At 42.5% G+C, this 16,611-nt stretch overlaps 1 long non-coding RNA gene across 1 annotated transcript in view; it reads right to left on the bottom strand.

Annotated features, from left to right (window-relative positions):
• Positions 1-557: 557 nt before the first annotated feature.
• LOC148225335 (uncharacterized) overlaps positions 558-16,611 on the bottom strand; it is a 28,357-nt gene continuing 12,303 nt past the window's right edge. Inside the window, exons 2-9 of the long non-coding RNA XR_015805773.1 lie at positions 10,513-10,596; positions 8,503-8,601; positions 8,068-8,195; positions 7,535-7,556; positions 7,282-7,420; positions 2,334-2,450; positions 1,760-1,784; positions 558-1,291 (exon numbers count right to left, since the gene is read on the bottom strand). This is a non-coding gene — a long non-coding RNA (uncharacterized LOC148225335). The remainder of the gene's footprint in view (positions 1,292-1,759; positions 1,785-2,333; positions 2,451-7,281; positions 7,421-7,534; positions 7,557-8,067; positions 8,196-8,502; positions 8,602-10,512; positions 10,597-16,611) is intronic.

Below are 16,611 nucleotides of genomic sequence, written 5' to 3'. Positions count from 1 at the left end.
GCCCGGTACTTGGCCTTAATTCTGAGAGCATTCGCTGAGGGAGCAGTAGGGCTCAATCAGTCTGTAAGGCAGGATGAGGAAAGAAGGACTATCTTAAGGGACAGATTTCACATGATTGACATTTGTGCTTGCCTATTTCTGTCGTCTCTGAAAAACACACGACTGGATGGAAGAGTGGGTCTATCAAGGCAGGGTGGGGGAGAGGCAGCATGACAGATGCAGCTGCCAGAATGACTTTTGGACATCTGCTTTTCTTTAGCAGATTACAGCCTTTTCCTGCACAGTGAATTTGAGACCCAGCTGGGATTTTAGCCTTTTGAGATATTTGGTGTCTCTAGCTACGTTTTTCTAGGGATCTTTGACATCACATGATACAGAACACTTGTTGTGAAGACTTCCCAGCTGCCCTTGCATTTTCATCTATGCTATACTGAAGTACACTTGCTAGCATTAGCTCATTTTATCAACAGAGTACTAAGAAAAGCTCTGCAAAACTGTTTTGACCATCTCTGCTGGAAAATATTTCTTCAAATTTATGAAAGTCACATTCAACAAAGTGTCCAAGCAGATTTTTTTTAAGACTAAAGATTAAACAAAAATTTGATTTAGTTTACTTATAAATTAAATTGATAAGAATTAGGATAGATGTTTTGTTCTGCTAAACAACAGTTTGAATGATTCAAAATTGTCTTAGGGGTTTCTTTTCCTCTAAAAAACCCCAGTTCCTGTTATCATGGAACAATCATGTGGCTACAGACTTTCTAGGAGCAAACAGACTGGATGGGACACAAAGATCATCAGCTTACAAAAGTTCATAGCACCACTTTCCTTCCAGGCAAAAATCACACTTAGGTTGGCTTCCCATCAAGCAAAGAGCGGGACTGTCACATTCTTTCAGCTAAAACTCTTTCCCAGCTGTTGTCTCCAGTCTGTGGCACACCCTCTTCTTCTGCACCTAGCACGATGCTGCTGCTGCCCAACAGCCTTGTGACTCTGACATCAAACATGGTGGTTAATAATGTGAATTTAACACAGTCTCATGGTTCCTTCTGAAAAGGAGGGAGGAAACTCCACAGCTGCATTTCCTCAGGCAGGAATGCTGCCTGGCTGCAGCACCCTGCAACAGGGGTACTAGAGTTTGGTCCTATTTGGTGCCTTTGCAGAGCTGCAATTCATGCAAAGTAGTGTGGTGCTTTTGTAGATGCTCATTCTGGACAATGTTGATCTATGGAGATAGTCGCTGTGGAAATCAGCCCCAGATATCCTCACAGGGCAGCAGAACAGTCCTGAACTGCAGAACAAGCAGAAGATACAACAGGGAATTGGTGTATACATTAAGCCAACATAAAGACCATATAGCACTTCTGGAGAACTCATTAAAGGTACCACCTTGTGTCTTCCAAAGCTTAACCTAGGTTAAATGATCCCAATCCAACAAAAGTCACTTGGTACCTCCAAGAGTGCCAGGTTAGAACTACACTGAAATCACACTGGTCTTAAGGTCCAAACCTTCCTAATGGATGTGCAAGAGGAGTGGGAGGCTTATCCTGAGCAGCAAACCCCTTCCCCACACTGCTGACACAGGGAGGGGCATCCCATGGATTGTGTTAGTTTTTTCCTCCACTACTAACAAAATGTTGCAGACTTTTTGCAGCAAAATATTTATTTAGAAGTATACTGAAGTCTTCTCTAACATGAAAGAAATACATTTTTCATATTTAGCATTCCTTCTTTTCCTTACATTCATAGCACTACTTACAGTTTTATTGTGTTCACAGTTCCCCCTGGAAACAAGGGAAAAAAATGTGAAAGTTCAATTTATTAATTTTTTAAAACATACTTTGGGTAAAGAAAAATAAAATAAGCTTTGTAACAGTTTTCTCAATCCTTACCACATTCAGCATGCACATTTCTGGGTGGGAGAGGGGCCATGGCAAAACAAGAGCAAGGCAAAACATGCTGTAGAATGCATAGAAACCGCTTGGGACTACCCAAAAGCCAAAATGGAAGCAGCCTGGCTTGTGGCCCCAGACAGCCCATGCAGGCCTGGGAGACAGAAAAGACAGCTCTTGACCTCCAACTGTGACAGATCTTTGCTCCTTCCAGCCCATCATTTTTGGTGAAGTTACAAGATCACTACATCTTTGTGAAGGGTATGGAGTAAGCAGCCAGCACCTGGCAGACCACAGTGTATCCTGTAGCAGGGAATGACTCTCCTAGAATGTATGCCATGCAGATCCCTAGGGCAGTTTAATCTGCAACTGCTTCATTAACACTCACACCTTGGACTGCAGGAGCAGGGGATGTTGAACAGAAAGGTGCGGGGTCCCCACCTGGTGCTAAGATTGACTCATCCTAGAGCAGCTCTGGCAGTTGCCACCTCTTCTCCCTTGCCCCTGGAGCACGTCAACCTCATTTTCTCTAGGGCAGGAGATAGCATCAGTGTCACTCTGCAAAAATGAGAGAGATTTGGTGAAGATGAAGCACACAGACACTTGAATGTCATTCTTTTTGGTCATTGTTGCTTTTACTCTCTTCTACCTTAGACTCCAACAAAGATGCCACATTCAAAATCTGTAGTTTCAATTCAGCTGGTTCAGCTTTGTTATCTATAGGGACATGAGGTGAGCTTCTCTAGCATGCAAAAATCAATTTATAGAAGTATCTTTTATACCATAGGCATATTTTCCAAAATTCTCTCTACCAGACCACTGACAAGAATTTAATTTTCATCTTTTGCTGTCCAGGTCCTAATTTTGTTGCCCTCCAGCTCATCCTGAAGTGCCAGTGTGAACCAGTACAGGTGCTGATGGCAAGCAGAGAACTTAGAGAATGCTCAAACCTCACTGCTTTCTTTGCTGGGGCAGTGCAGCTGATTTATTCCTTCAGCTGTGTACCACTCAGAGTCTGCTGCAACTCCTTAGCTCCTGGATGTTTATTCCTTTGTAATTTAGTCCAGTTACAGCCTGTGATGTATTTTATGAACTGCAGGGCACCGGACAATTCCAAATTGATTTACAGGCAGCAACTCTAGCATCTATTAATGCTTTATTGATTCTTCTCTCTGTATCTCTCTGTGATCTCTCATGGATTCATCAGATTTAGATGAGTTTAATCAGGCTGGTATCATTCTCATCTTTGAAGATAAGGCATGGTGTTCTCACTTGATGAAGCTGAGAGTTCACTGTTAAACAACCAGAAGTAAATCCAATGCCCTCTTCCACACTCAAGTTTTAACATGTGTGTTTTGAAGCCTTCATGGGTTTTTCTCTTTAAGCCCTTCACAGTTCTGGCACTGCAACCCTTGATTCTTTGCCTGCTCCCTTCTCTGCCCTTCCCTTGCTGTGAGCTTCCCAACAAGCCAGTACCTGCCACTTGCTTGGAGCCAAGGTTCTTCCTTTGCCTTTGCCTCCTTGGTTGTTAATGGACTGGTGGGAATCATTATTTATTTAATCAATTTTTCATTAACAGCTGTTGTGATTAAACATAATCCCTGAGAAGAACTAAAGCATCTTCCATACCTTTTGTCACAAATACTGCTGAGAAAGAAACTAGCTAAACTGAAATGTGGCCATAACTGTGGAAAGTGACAATTTCTGGCTGGCGATTTGGCCCCTGCTTTTGCTTAGCTGTGCCAGTACCCTGCTTGCCACAGATGTGGAGACCCTTCCAGCACAGGGCTCCTCGTGTTCTTTTCCAGGAAGCACAGAAGAGCCTGTGGTTTTCTTTAAAAACATGCTATTGATTTCTAATTGATGTCTGCTTGAAATGCCACACAAGGGAGCTGAAACAGCACAGACCTTGCCACACTCTCAGCACTTGCAATACTTGGAAAGCTTTAGAGCAACACAGAAGTCCTGTGCCAACTGTGTGTTTCAGCTGGTGCTAAAGTTCCCTTTGCATTTATCATGTGAGTATGTCTTAAATGTACCTCATTTTGCACTGGTCCAGGGAATTTCATCTCCTCTGTTGGGGCTCCAGTGTATCCCTTAAGGGGGATCCTTGGCATGAGGCTGATGGTCAATGTTTGGACACATGGATCAAGCCACCTACTTCTGCTGCATCTGCAGACTTGTGCAGCCTTAGAAGTTGCTTCAAAAATGTGGCCTCTCATGTTCAGCACTGTAAGTGCAGTGAGTAATAATAGCTGTCCCTGGATGCTGCCATTTCTTCTCATAATCATATGTGAAACAAACAATATTACTTTCACCTGAAGCAACATTTCAAAGTAAGTCCACAGGAAGGAGGAACTTATGCACAACAATTTCCTTGGAAACAAGTCAGCAGATGCAAGGACAGGCCAGGTGTTATAACAAGCTTGATAGTCCGGGTGCTGCCTACAAGCATCCTTCCTCTTCCAGGAGGATTAGCATAGGGGATTACAGAGAATCTTTGAAGAGATTGGCATATGCTCAAATGGTCACACACTGCAGCTTCCCAAGCTCATGGGGGCAGGGAGGAGAAAGCAAGTGCAGGGGAGAAACAGATCCTGCTCAATAATTGCCAATGGGGAGAACACAAGGTGGCTTTAGCTCTCACAGGGAGTCGTAATTCAAGATCACCATATTTGCTGAGCTCATTGCTGATAGCATTTCATCAGCACAAGTCCTTGTACCCCAGTATCATCACATTTGGAAGCACAACCTCTTGTCTGAGACACAAAGCAGACGTGCTGCTTGCTTGTGATCAGAAATGGTCCTCAAGCACTTGTGAATTCTTCAATTAGAATGTCAAATTCTACCCCTTGGCCAGTTTCTCTTGACTCTGTACACACAGAAGTCATTACAGTTTTGCAGTTAAAGTACTGCACTCACAGATACTGTGGTTTCCTCATCCCTCTGTTCTCCAATGCAGGCTTCTTTCCATCCTGTTACTTCTTTGCCACTTTTCCCCCATTTCTTCCCCAGTCAGACCTGTGGTTTTGCAGGCATCCTCATCCATTATATCAGAAGCTGCACAAGCCCAGGTCTTTCTGATTCTGTTCACTGATACCCAGAACCTTCACTGAAAACCATTGTGATCAGTGTGTCTGCAGATCTGACCCATCCTGCTGCCTGTCCCCAGCACACATTTTGTCTGTCACAAGGCTCGGGCTTGCAAGGCAAACAGCAGCCTGGCTGCAGTGCAAAGGAAAAGCACCCACCCTCACCCACTTCTCCAGGTCCATCTTCTATCCCAGTGCACACAGCAGCCTGGCACATACTTCCCTGTATGTGTGTATGAGGAATTAGGTTATTTTTTTAAGCACTTGTTTATTCCACTTTCCAGACTTTCAGACAGAACTTCGCACGTGGTGTTCTCCGTGCCTATCAAACGAGTGTGCAATGAAGTGTCTCGCCTCTGATCTATCTCTCGCCCACCAGAGCTGAAGCAGTATAGAAGCACTAATAAGACATATCTTACATAGGAGACAAACAGCTCAACTCCCATCAGCAAAGAGCTGTTAGCAAAGCCAAAGCATGTAAATAATCAATCCAGAGTCCACCTAATACACACACAGAGTCATAAGCTGTGTAAAAAGAGCTGGTTTAAAACTACATGGTTTAAGCTGCAAACTCCAGTGTAGGAAGAGCTCTATCTGTTGCTGAGAGCTGACAGGCAGTGCTGATGCCTCTCGCCTACAGCACACGTGGAGAACACTGCCTTGGTGGGTGGGCAGCAGATCGTACCTGTACATATTACACAAGGCAATGCCTGGCAAAATGAGCTGAATTAAGATGACACATACGGCTGTGAATTACAAAACTCTCTGTAAGGATGCTGGGCACCAGGATTACTCTGGTCTATTCCTGGCTCCGGCAGCAGAGTCTTAATGGGTACAACCACGATTAGAAACAGGATAAGCAGTAGCCTACAGCTGAAAGGGCTCCCTCTGAAGATCTTCATGATTGCCTCTGGGGGGCAACCATGGGGGTTTGAGGCTGTTCTGTGAGCCATACCTCCCACGCTAAACCTGTCCGCTAAAGAGAGAGAGGAAGGATATTTATGCATTTTACAGGAATGGAGATGCTGCCAGGAAAGTTAGAATACCTCAGCTCAGTCTTGCCTTTCCCTTAACTGTAGGTGGCTACACAGGGAACCAGATGAGGAGTTGAGTAGAAACACTGTTTTAGATGCTAGTGCAAGGTATAGTAGCATCATCTCTGCTCTCAAAGTTCCTCACTCAGTATTAGAGGGAAAAAACACCAACTCCTACTGTGTACCAATGAAAGAAAGCAACATCCTCCAAACTGGGCTTTATATTTTGTTTGCAGACATGTACCCCAGACCTGAAGATTCAGGATCCCATTTCCTGATACCTGGGTTTCTTCCTGGCTCCTCATGGGGTTGCTCAGGTGCAATCGCTCAGGCAGGAGCTGCAGGATTCAGAGAGCTCCCTGACTACCTCCTGTCTCCTCAGCCTGAGACCTGCAGGAGCAGCAGGGCAGCAAGTTGTAAACACACAGTTACTAAAAAAAGCCTTTAGCTGTGACTGCTCTTGCCCACAGAAAGCAAGCCTGATTAGCTGCTTTCGTGCATTTGTTTTACCACATGAGCCAGCGGTGCAGCAGCATGCTGCGGGTGGCACCTGGGGTTTGTCACTGCTCATGGCCTGGTCACACTGATAAATGAGAAGGCCATCACCAGTTTATCCCAGTAAGTGCTACTTGGCATAAAAGAGCCAAATGCCAACCGATCCTTTCTTAGAAATCCACTCTCCAACAGGGCAGCTGCAAAGCTAAAAGGTGTGAGGTACCAACGCTGCTCCTGGCAAGGGGCAGAGCCACCTCAGGCAGGAGGCGGTGGGTACTCACCAGGCACCCCGGGAGGCCTTCCCGGGGAAGCAGTTTTGTTAAGCACAGAGAGAAGGGCAGCGGGAGGTTTGGGGATAGGAGCATCTCTGGAAAGCGCTTCCCTGCCGTGGCCCGACACCAGGTGGAGCTATGGAAAGCAGCGAAGTCCCGCACAGCGGCCGCGCAGGCAACACAGAGGGGCTCCCTATCCCCAGACAAACGCAGTCCACGGTTTTGCCTTGCGACCCTGGCTCTTCCTTGTCGCATCCACGCCTGCTGCAGGTAGCGATTCGGGGTCTTCCGCTTCGCTGCCGGGGTTGGCACAGCAGCACGAACGCAGTGATATTTCAGTAATGGAACGGCTGCACGAAGCCTTTCCTTAGCTCCTAGAGTGGGCTGGTGTCTTTACATCACCGGAGGAAGCCCTCGCACTCCTCCCATTATAAACCTGGAGCACATCCTTCACTCTGCCTTTCCCCCGTTTTATTTGAGAGTTTTCTTTACCAACCCTATGAGGAATCCTGTGAACCTTCTCTCCCCCAGCAGCAGCTCAGTTCTCTCTCATTCTCCGCTGTCCTGGGGGCTCGCATCGGTTCCGGGAGCGACAAGGGCAGTGGAGGCCAGGGCTGCAGGCTGGTACCTGGGATCTGCAAGAGTGTGGCAGGGGAGACAGAGCAACTCTCCTGAGTCCCCTGCCAATCCAAGCTGTGCAGTGCTCTGCTCCCAGCCAAAGTGGAAAGGCTTCCAGGCTGACATTTTACCTGCATTTTTTCTTCCCGGGGGCTATAAAATAAAGATACAAGAAAATCTCAACTTTTGCCACGCTCAGACCGAAGGCACCACAAGACAGGCAGAGCTATTGCACTCAGACAAAGCCTACAGCAGTAACGTGCCACGAGCTTTTCTGCAAAACCCATGTCGCCAGCAGCCAGCAAGAAGACTTTATGGTTTGAAAGGTAACATCTCAAATTAAGATTGCTCCTGTGCTTCTCAATGGTGTAGCCTATTGCAGCGCTGTTGCAAAAACACAGATGATATTCGAACTTGTCAACTATTCCTTGATGGCTGCCCACCCCAATCTGAAATGAGAATTGTTTAAAACACAGGCGATTCCACAGGATTCTGTTCATTATGACAAAACAATATGGGAAGCGAGACAGGGTTCCTCCAGCTTGACATTGCCCTTCTGCATCTGAACTATTGCTTCCAAAATCCTCCCCACAGCAGCAATTCCCCGTTCTACCATTCTCTAATTCTCACTCAGAGTCTGAAATTATATATTAAAAAAACCGACCTGCAACACAATTTCCAGAAGCAAAAGAGGGCTTCAGGTTCATCTGTCTGGAGATTTATTTCAAGAGGCTTCTAGGAATTTTCTAATATCTCTTCATTCCCCTATATTTCTCCAGCCTCACTCATGACCTGTATGAATTGGAAGCCAGAAATTTTTAAACTAAAGAAAACATCCCCAAGGAAGTGAGATAGATATTTTTATATTACATGCACATATATAATATATATTTATAAATTATGTATTATTCATGTATAGATTTGAAAGGTCAACAGTGTTTATATAAACATATATATGCATGAATATATGCACAGATAATACATAAAAGGTCAACAGTATGATTAAAGAAAGCATCAAAACTTTTATCTTTTTTTTCTATTCCTTTTTTCTATTTTTAGATTTTTTCATTACCCTCTTCTGCAGGTTTTATAGGCTTACCTGCAGAAATCCTCCAGCTTTGGAGAAAATCCCCACAGAGTCTTTTTCCACCAAGCCTGGTAAATTCAACAACATTCTTCATCATGGCATGTTTTCCATCTAATTGTGGGGGAACAAGCAGAGTGGGACAGGGACAACACACATGACACAACTGCAGCAGATTATAGTATGATCTTCTCCAAACTACCCTAATTGAAATGAACTAAAGGGCCTGTGTGAAACCAATCAGGGAAAGAAAAATAAGTGAGTGGATAACAGATGGCCCCACAGATAGGGGAAGCTATGAAATGAGCTCAACTGGACTAAGCCATTAGAGGCTTCCAAACAAACAGGCAAAAATAGCTGCTGCTAAATACTGGGATCATTATCAAATACACAAATATATCTGTAAATGACAGAGTGTTTCTGCTAAAAGCAAAGCTAAAAAGTACAATCTCCTTATTCTGCAAATTTACCAGGAGTACTTTTATGAAAAGCATGCATTTCTGTTCAAGCATCAATAGTGAACTTTTGTAACCTAATAGTATGACCTGTCAGCACAGGTGTGAGAACAAGAAATGCTTGGTTTGCCCTCCTTACTAGAAGGTAGGAAAATCTGATTGCAGTTCATCTTACTTGTATTCCTGTGGGCACACTTCATCTGAAGGTTAAGGCCCTGATCTAGCAAAGCAGAAATGCACACAGCTTCCAGCAGACCCGGCTTTATAGTTCAAATTAATGGGAAGAGCCACATGTTAACAGCAGATGCTGGAGCATATCTGGGTGGGGCCCAGCAAGTTTTCATGTTCCAAGATCCCTGGGAGAGCTTTGAGCTGTATGGGCAACCAAGAACAAATAGAATTCAGGTATGATTGATTATAGTGGAGGACACAATTTTTGGATGAACTTTGTAGTCACTACTGTAGGGACACATATTGAGAAAGCAAGAAAATGACAGTTTGAGAAATATTCCAGGCCAGAGCTTCTCAGCTCTGTTCCCAGCTGATAAGCTGGTCCAGCTGTAGACTAGGGAGAATTTCTCCCAGGGTGATATCTTGGTCAAAATAAAAAGGAATTAATAACAAAGATAGAACGTCTGTTGTGGTGTGTGACCAGGCCCTGGGAATGGGGTGTCTTCTCTCTGAACCAGTCACCTTTTCTCTACTCTTGGAATTGCGAGTCATGCTATAAAAACAAGTGTGTTTCTGAATAAACTTCTCTCTTTCTTTCCTATCATGAAAGACGACCATGTAGCTGTGCATCTTATTTCCGCTGCACTTAAAGGGTTAAAATCCCTTTCCACGGCTACAACTATGTTTCCCTCCTACTGCCGTTGTAGGACAGTCAGTGCAACATGCCACGTCTTGAATTCTCTTCTTATTGAAATTTTTACCAGTTTCCTAAGGATGTGAAGTTAATATTACCCTAATCAGTATGTCACTGGTTTTACCTTTTTCCCACAAATATACCAGAGGCAGAATTTGAAGCTGAGAAACTGGAGGAACAGACAGCATAAAAAAAGAAAAAAGATGAAATTTTGTCAAGACAAGTAAAAAACACTGCCCCTTAGGCAGGAGTAATCAATTTCAGGAGTACAAATCAGGACCAAATAGTTAGAAAGTGTTGGAGAACAGTTTCTGGGGTTTACAGTAGACCATGAACTGAACACAAGCCTGTGGCAGACTGCTGTGCAATACAGGAACATGTAAATTGGACATGAGTGAACAAGACCGTCAAGTAATCCTGCAAGTACTTCTTGTATTGTGTTGAGCATTTTTAAGCCTCTACAAGAGATATATGCCTAGACTGAACACTGTCTTTCAAAAACAAAATGGATCCAGAATAAACTGAAGTCAGAGAGGCTATGGAAACTCCAGTGCTAGAAACTTTTAAGTACAATTTAGCTCAATACTAAACTTTTACCAGTAATATTTATTTCTGTACTCAGGCAGATGATATCCTGGAGTTCATGATACCTCATGACATACCAAGAGGTTGACAACATTCGAAGCTTTGAATGGAAGTTCTTACTTTTAGCTGGTAGTGTCTTTGTAGTTCTGTGTTTCAGCTTCAGCACAGAGTTATCCGAGTTAAGGGGGTCAGAGAATCCCTTAACTGCAAAAGAAAAAAATAAAAAAAAATCTTGTTTCTCTCAGATTTCTACATCAGGGAATAAACTTCTGGGGGAAAAAAAAAGGCAATGCTTTAAATCACTTAGGTGGGATTTTTTAAAATGGGAAGCCTTTAGAGGGTAACAGAACGCTTGTGGTCGATCACTGTCCGTTCTCCTTTCTCTATTTCACATGTGATTTGTAGACAATAAGGAAGATAGCTGCGCTGCTCCTCTGTGTAGGCATTGATGACATGATCAATGTCCTTGATCTTTGATCAAGGATCCTTGATCCTCTGCAAAATACTGCAAGTGAAATGCAAAGAAGCAGCAACATGGATTAGCCAATGAGATTATGCCCTTGTAGAAGGGTCATGAGAGATCAGGGACATGCCTACAGTGCATTTCTAAAGAAGACTGCCACAAAACCTTCAAAATGGTTTCTTAACAACATGCTAGCTAAGTCACTCACTGACAGGCTTAGCTTTACCCTTCTAATCTTCATAGCAGGAAAGAAAATATGACTGCAATTAATATTACTTGAGAAATGGAGAGGAAATCCAGAGAGACAGCAGGCTTTGCTGACAGCAGTGATTCAGGTGGGCAGCAGAGCTGGGATCAGAATTCAGCCTGACCTGAATGGAACTCCCCTGGCGAGCATTGCCTCAGGTGCAAGTGGGTTACACCTCCCTTTGCAGCTCTGAGTAAAACCACCATGAGTACATGTAAAAAACACATGCTTTTTTCAGTTCTTGGTCAACATTAACCACCAATGTAGACAATAAATATCCTTATCACTTTTGCAAATGAATCAGATTCCTCATTACATACAGTGTTAAAGTGCTGTCAAAGTCTATTCCTCCCATGCTGCTCCATACAGAATGGCACTCTGGCTATCTCACACTGAAAAGGAGATATTTTGGTAACAAATGAAATTGGGTGAACTGACTCGTGGCAAGGAGAAAGCCTTGCAGTTAGAGAAGAAAGCAAAATATTGCACAGTACAAGTAGTACTCAGATCTTGTCTCCTACGTATTTAGCAGTACAAATAGCTTCCAAGTTATGAAAGAGAGCAAAAAAGTCAATGTAAGAAAGAATATTTTTATCTCTTGTTCATATACATGTGCATAAAAAGAATGAGATACAACATGTCACCATGTAGTACAAAGTAAGTTGCAGTAGATTTTTCAGAGGAAACAGAGATCGGTATTATACCTACATTTGTATGAAAAGACCATGGAGGAACCAACTGTTTAACCATACATCATGCTTATCTTGACTCTTTCTTTTCAATGCACATAGTTTAAACTACTATGTATGTTGCTTTGAGTACTTTTCACTGGTCACGTTGGAAGGTAAACTTGCCCTGGAATTATTATCTTACTTCTAAATAGCACAAAGGAAAACAGATTTTTTTTTCACTTTTAAAGCTGTGATGACCAATGTGATGGCTTTTTCTAAATTGCTGCTTCAATGGCTTACCTATTTCAAAATACATTTGATTATTTTTTTAAGTTTTGAAGCTCCTTACTTGCCAGTTGAAAATAAAGCAGACTGTGGGCTAAGGCAGGTGGCAGATGGACAGAGAGGACGAACTGCCATCCCTTAACAGGCTACACCCACGCTTGCTGGGGAATCAGTTTCCTCAAAGCACCGTCCTAATTTAGGTTAGCTGGCAGCAATTCAGTTTTGAAGATCTTATGATACTCAATGTTAGAAGAGTCAATAAGGCATGTTGATGTATCTCACACACCTCTAGAACAGCAAAAAATTTTACAGTACATGATAGATTAACAAAAAACTCCGTGAGAAATAACGACACTATTTTTCCCTCCTCACACATCTTATTCTTATGTTTTAAGCTACGTACATTCAGAGCTAGTGGAAAATCCCACAAAGTAATTTTTATTTTCACATGATAGCTGCATGAGATACTTAGTATGGTGGAAATACCATTTACTCAAGTCAAGTTTTCCTGCGGGGAAAGAAGGAAGAATGTCCAAGTAATCTCTTTTAAAGGAATAAGAATAAAAGTAAACAGGGTGGAGTTTTGAGTGATGAAAGATGGAGATTCCCAAGGGGTATTGTAATTGATGCTATCTACAACAGCAGCAATAAATAGAGCTTATTCTTCCACATCATAAACTATTTGACTAGACAGCTGGGAAAGAAAGTTTCTTGTGCATATGTGCCCTTTATCCAAGGAAGTGCTCATAGTTCTTGTGGGACTTGACTGCACAGTTTTCACACAGGCAGGAAAACAGGGGAGTGAACTGAAGGACCACGAGGCTGGGCCATAAACACCACTGCTGAACGGGGAATACTTTGGTTTTGTCTGCCACTGAAAGCCCTGAAAGACACCTTCTTCATTGGCTCACTCTTTGTCCTTTCCAAGGGAGGCTTCATTCAGCTGGTGTCAGGCTGGGGTGACAGTCTAGCAAAGGGCAATTGCAAATTTAAAAACTGACAAATAAAACACCAGGTCACACGTGACAAAATTCAACTGCCACTGTCCTGTTAGCATAAAAGAATGCAGAGTGCTGGGCCTTCAACAGCATTAGCCACTATGAACAAACAAAATGCATGACTTCTCTTAGACACCTATCCTGCAGTAAAACTGGAACAACTAAATTATAATTATTTGCCAATGGCAGTTTTTGAACTACTAGCAAGATCAATATTTTAGGGGTTTCTGTCTGTCCAGTTAGAGGGCAGAAGCTACAGGCCCTTTTAGTGAGTTACTCATTTCTCTGTACTCAGTGTGGTTGCTGGCTGTAAATAACTGTTTCCATATTAAGGGAAAGGCACAGTGTATCCCAGAAACCTTCTGGGATTTACAGAGACTCATCGCAACAGTATTCACTTGGCTATCAGAATGAGTTATGGGAGCTGCCCTACACTCCTGTAGTGAAAGCTGCCTCAATTTTACAAGAAAATAAGACATATTAGCTAAATTAAAAAAAAAAAAAAAAAAAGAAAGAAAGCACTGGGTCCTCCCAGGAAATTTTCAGTTCTGCTCTAGGAAAACCATAGCCTGTGACTGACTGCTCCCAAGGAACTGACTGCATTGGCAGTGCATACAGATTAAGAAATGCACTGATATACTGCAAATTACAGGACTAGAACGTTAGACTTTTAATTCTCGAGGAAGAATGCCCCTTTTAGCAGGAACTATATACAGTATATAATAAAAATTCGAGGCATATTAAAAAATAGCCTATTATGTCTAGTTATTATTATTGTGATCACATGACAGAATTAGCAATTTGCTTCATGGCAAAATTTCCCCAGAAAGCATGTAGGTTGTTGAAATTCCTAAAAAGTTTTGTTTTGCCATCCTAATTTGTGGTACAAACATAGAGCACGAAAACCCTGTTAAAAACAAATAAAAAAACACCCCCAAACGCCAGCATTCTTCATCCTCTTACTAAAAGGTATTTCCTTGGGGGAGCTTAATTATTTAACAAGCAGTTTTATTCACCTCATCAACTCACTGTGCTTGGTCTTTCTACTGCAGCTGGCTGCTCCAGGCTGCTGTGCCTGCTTCCCGACTGCCAGCTCCCCAGAGCCTCCGTATCCACAGCACCTGGAGCTATGATTTTCCCTACTCAGTGCCAGCCATCATCCCTGCACAGCTCCTGCATGGTCCCCAGCACATCACTCATCCAAAGCGCTGCCGGGCACTGGACAGGTACAAGTGGGGGGCTGCTCCTGTCATTCTGGATGCAGCCACATGGTTCTGAGTGGTGGGAGGGAAGAACTGTGTGCCTGCACTCTGCTGTATCAGCTCAGCTCAGAAAACAGGACTTGACCTGCTTTAGTGTCTTCACAGATGTTTCTTATGGGTCTCAATGCACAGCAGCACTCCCTCCTTTCACCTCATCACAAATGAGCACACAAACCCTGACTGGAGCCCTCAGCTTCCCAGATGTCCAGATTTGGGACAACTTCCCAAACATCCAGACCAAAGGTTTACATTTAGGTAAGCATTTTAAGCCTTCCACCCCCAATCACAGAGTAAAAGGATGGATTAGGCAAAGGACTGCCTTTCAAAGAGATACCTGTGCTTTGAAGCAGGGTAAGTATTAAGACTCCCAATTAATACCCAGGCTGGACATAAACACATTTTCTAATCCACTGCACTGGATTCTATTCCTAAACACGTTGTAAAGATTATGGAAAGGAAAAAATGCTTGAAACAGCCATTATAGACGATTAAGCATAGTTTAACAAGACAGTATTATGCCTAAAAGACAACCAGAGACCTATGAAAGAATCAAGGGAGACATTAACAGCACCAGAAAGAAAACTTGCTGCTGTGGAAATTGGTGATTAACAATATGGCAATACTGCAGCAGTTCAGCCAAACAACCCAATTTGACTGTCAGTCTGCTGGTTGTGACCATTTTCAGGATGTGGCTGGTTGTAATAACTGTGTTTTTTTAACACTATAAGTTAAATCCTAATCATTCTTAATATCAGTAAAGAAATATCATACCTTGAATAGTAAAAATAAATTGTTACAATGTTTAAGATGAATTATTATCTTTTCAATAGTATCCTAAATTAAGTCTTTTATGTTGTTTTTTTTAAATAAAAGTATGATAGCTGACTGTGATCAGAACATTTGTTCAACCTTAGTAAAAAACAAGTGGGCTTGATTAAAGTGAAGATTTCAGCAAGTACTTATTAATCAGAAACTTCATGTCAATTGTTTTAATACATCAAAGATCAGGAGAAATAGAGATTCGCTGATTAGCTTATTAGCAGCATTCAAACCTTGCCTGTGTTGGTGTTACAAGCTTTGCTTTGGTAGATTAAAAAAATGCTTGACTCCTAACCCAGATATTATTTCTTCAAGGAACTTTCAGGAAAGGGGAACTTGTAGCTAGTGAATATGTTTTGCCTGTATTTCTAAAAAGAAGATGAATATATTGTATGACCTGAGGAATGCATTATGCTGTAAGTTGCTTCACTTTCCTCAAAGAAACGGAATAAATCTTCAATTTACTGTGGGGGGTTATTTCATCTATACCTGTAAACAAAAGAAATCTTCAATAGAAAACTAAAGCACTATTTCTTTCCTCTTTAGAAAGATTTTGGAGCATGATGATATGAAGCTAAATTTAAAACAGATAAAAATGTATAATTTTGCTTCTGAATCAAGTATATTTTTCTGACATGGCTCCATTTGCTGATATTGGCCCCAGGTGTCGGCCCAAAATGAAAGTAAACTCACTGTACCACTGACAATATGGCCATCTCTATTTTTAGGCTGAATGTGTACACAGCCAGCATTCTAAGTTAGCCACCCAACGTAGACTCCTTTCCAGCTGCTGAATTAATTAAAATTATACATGTACCACCATAAGATAGAGTTCATCCCTCTTCTATAACCACAGCCAGGCCACTGGGGCTGCTGAGTGGCAGCCCATTTGATGTGGTGTGGCCATCTATAGCATGTTACATGGGAGGCTGCAGCTCTGGGTTTGTCTCTGAGCTTGTGCCGTAATCAGGCAAAGGTTTTTTGAATACTCTGAGGACTGTTTTTCAGACATGCTTTTCTCTACAATTAATGGGTTCAGACAGCTCCATCTGTAACGAGCATATTCTCATTAGAGTATTGTCTCAAGGTAGCACTCTGCAAATTTACTTTTCTGATGTAGTGAAAAACCTGAAGTGAAATAAAAAAGTGAAATATCACAGTAATGTTTAGACATTTCTAGTCTTGCCATCAGAAAGCCCTGTGGCAATAATAGGAAGAATCACAGAAGGGCTTAGATTGAAAGGGACCTCTGAAGATTATCTCATCCAACTTTTCCCCACCTCTATCAAGACAGGATCAGCTAGAGCCAGCTGGCCAGGACCATTTCCAAGCAGCTTTTGAATATCTCCAGGAACTCCACCACCTCTTTGGGCAACTTGTGCCAGCAATCAGCCACCCTCACAGTTAAAATGTGTATTCTGATCTTCAGAGGAAACATGCTGTGTTTCAGTTTTTATGCTTTACTCTCTCTCAC

This window comes from Sturnus vulgaris, chromosome 1 (assembly GCF_052056855.1).
Source record: "Sturnus vulgaris isolate bStuVul1 chromosome 1, bStuVul1.hap1, whole genome shotgun sequence".
Classification (NCBI taxonomy): Eukaryota; Metazoa; Chordata; class Aves; order Passeriformes; family Sturnidae; genus Sturnus; species Sturnus vulgaris.
This window is presented reverse-complemented; position numbering and strand designations above follow the sequence as displayed.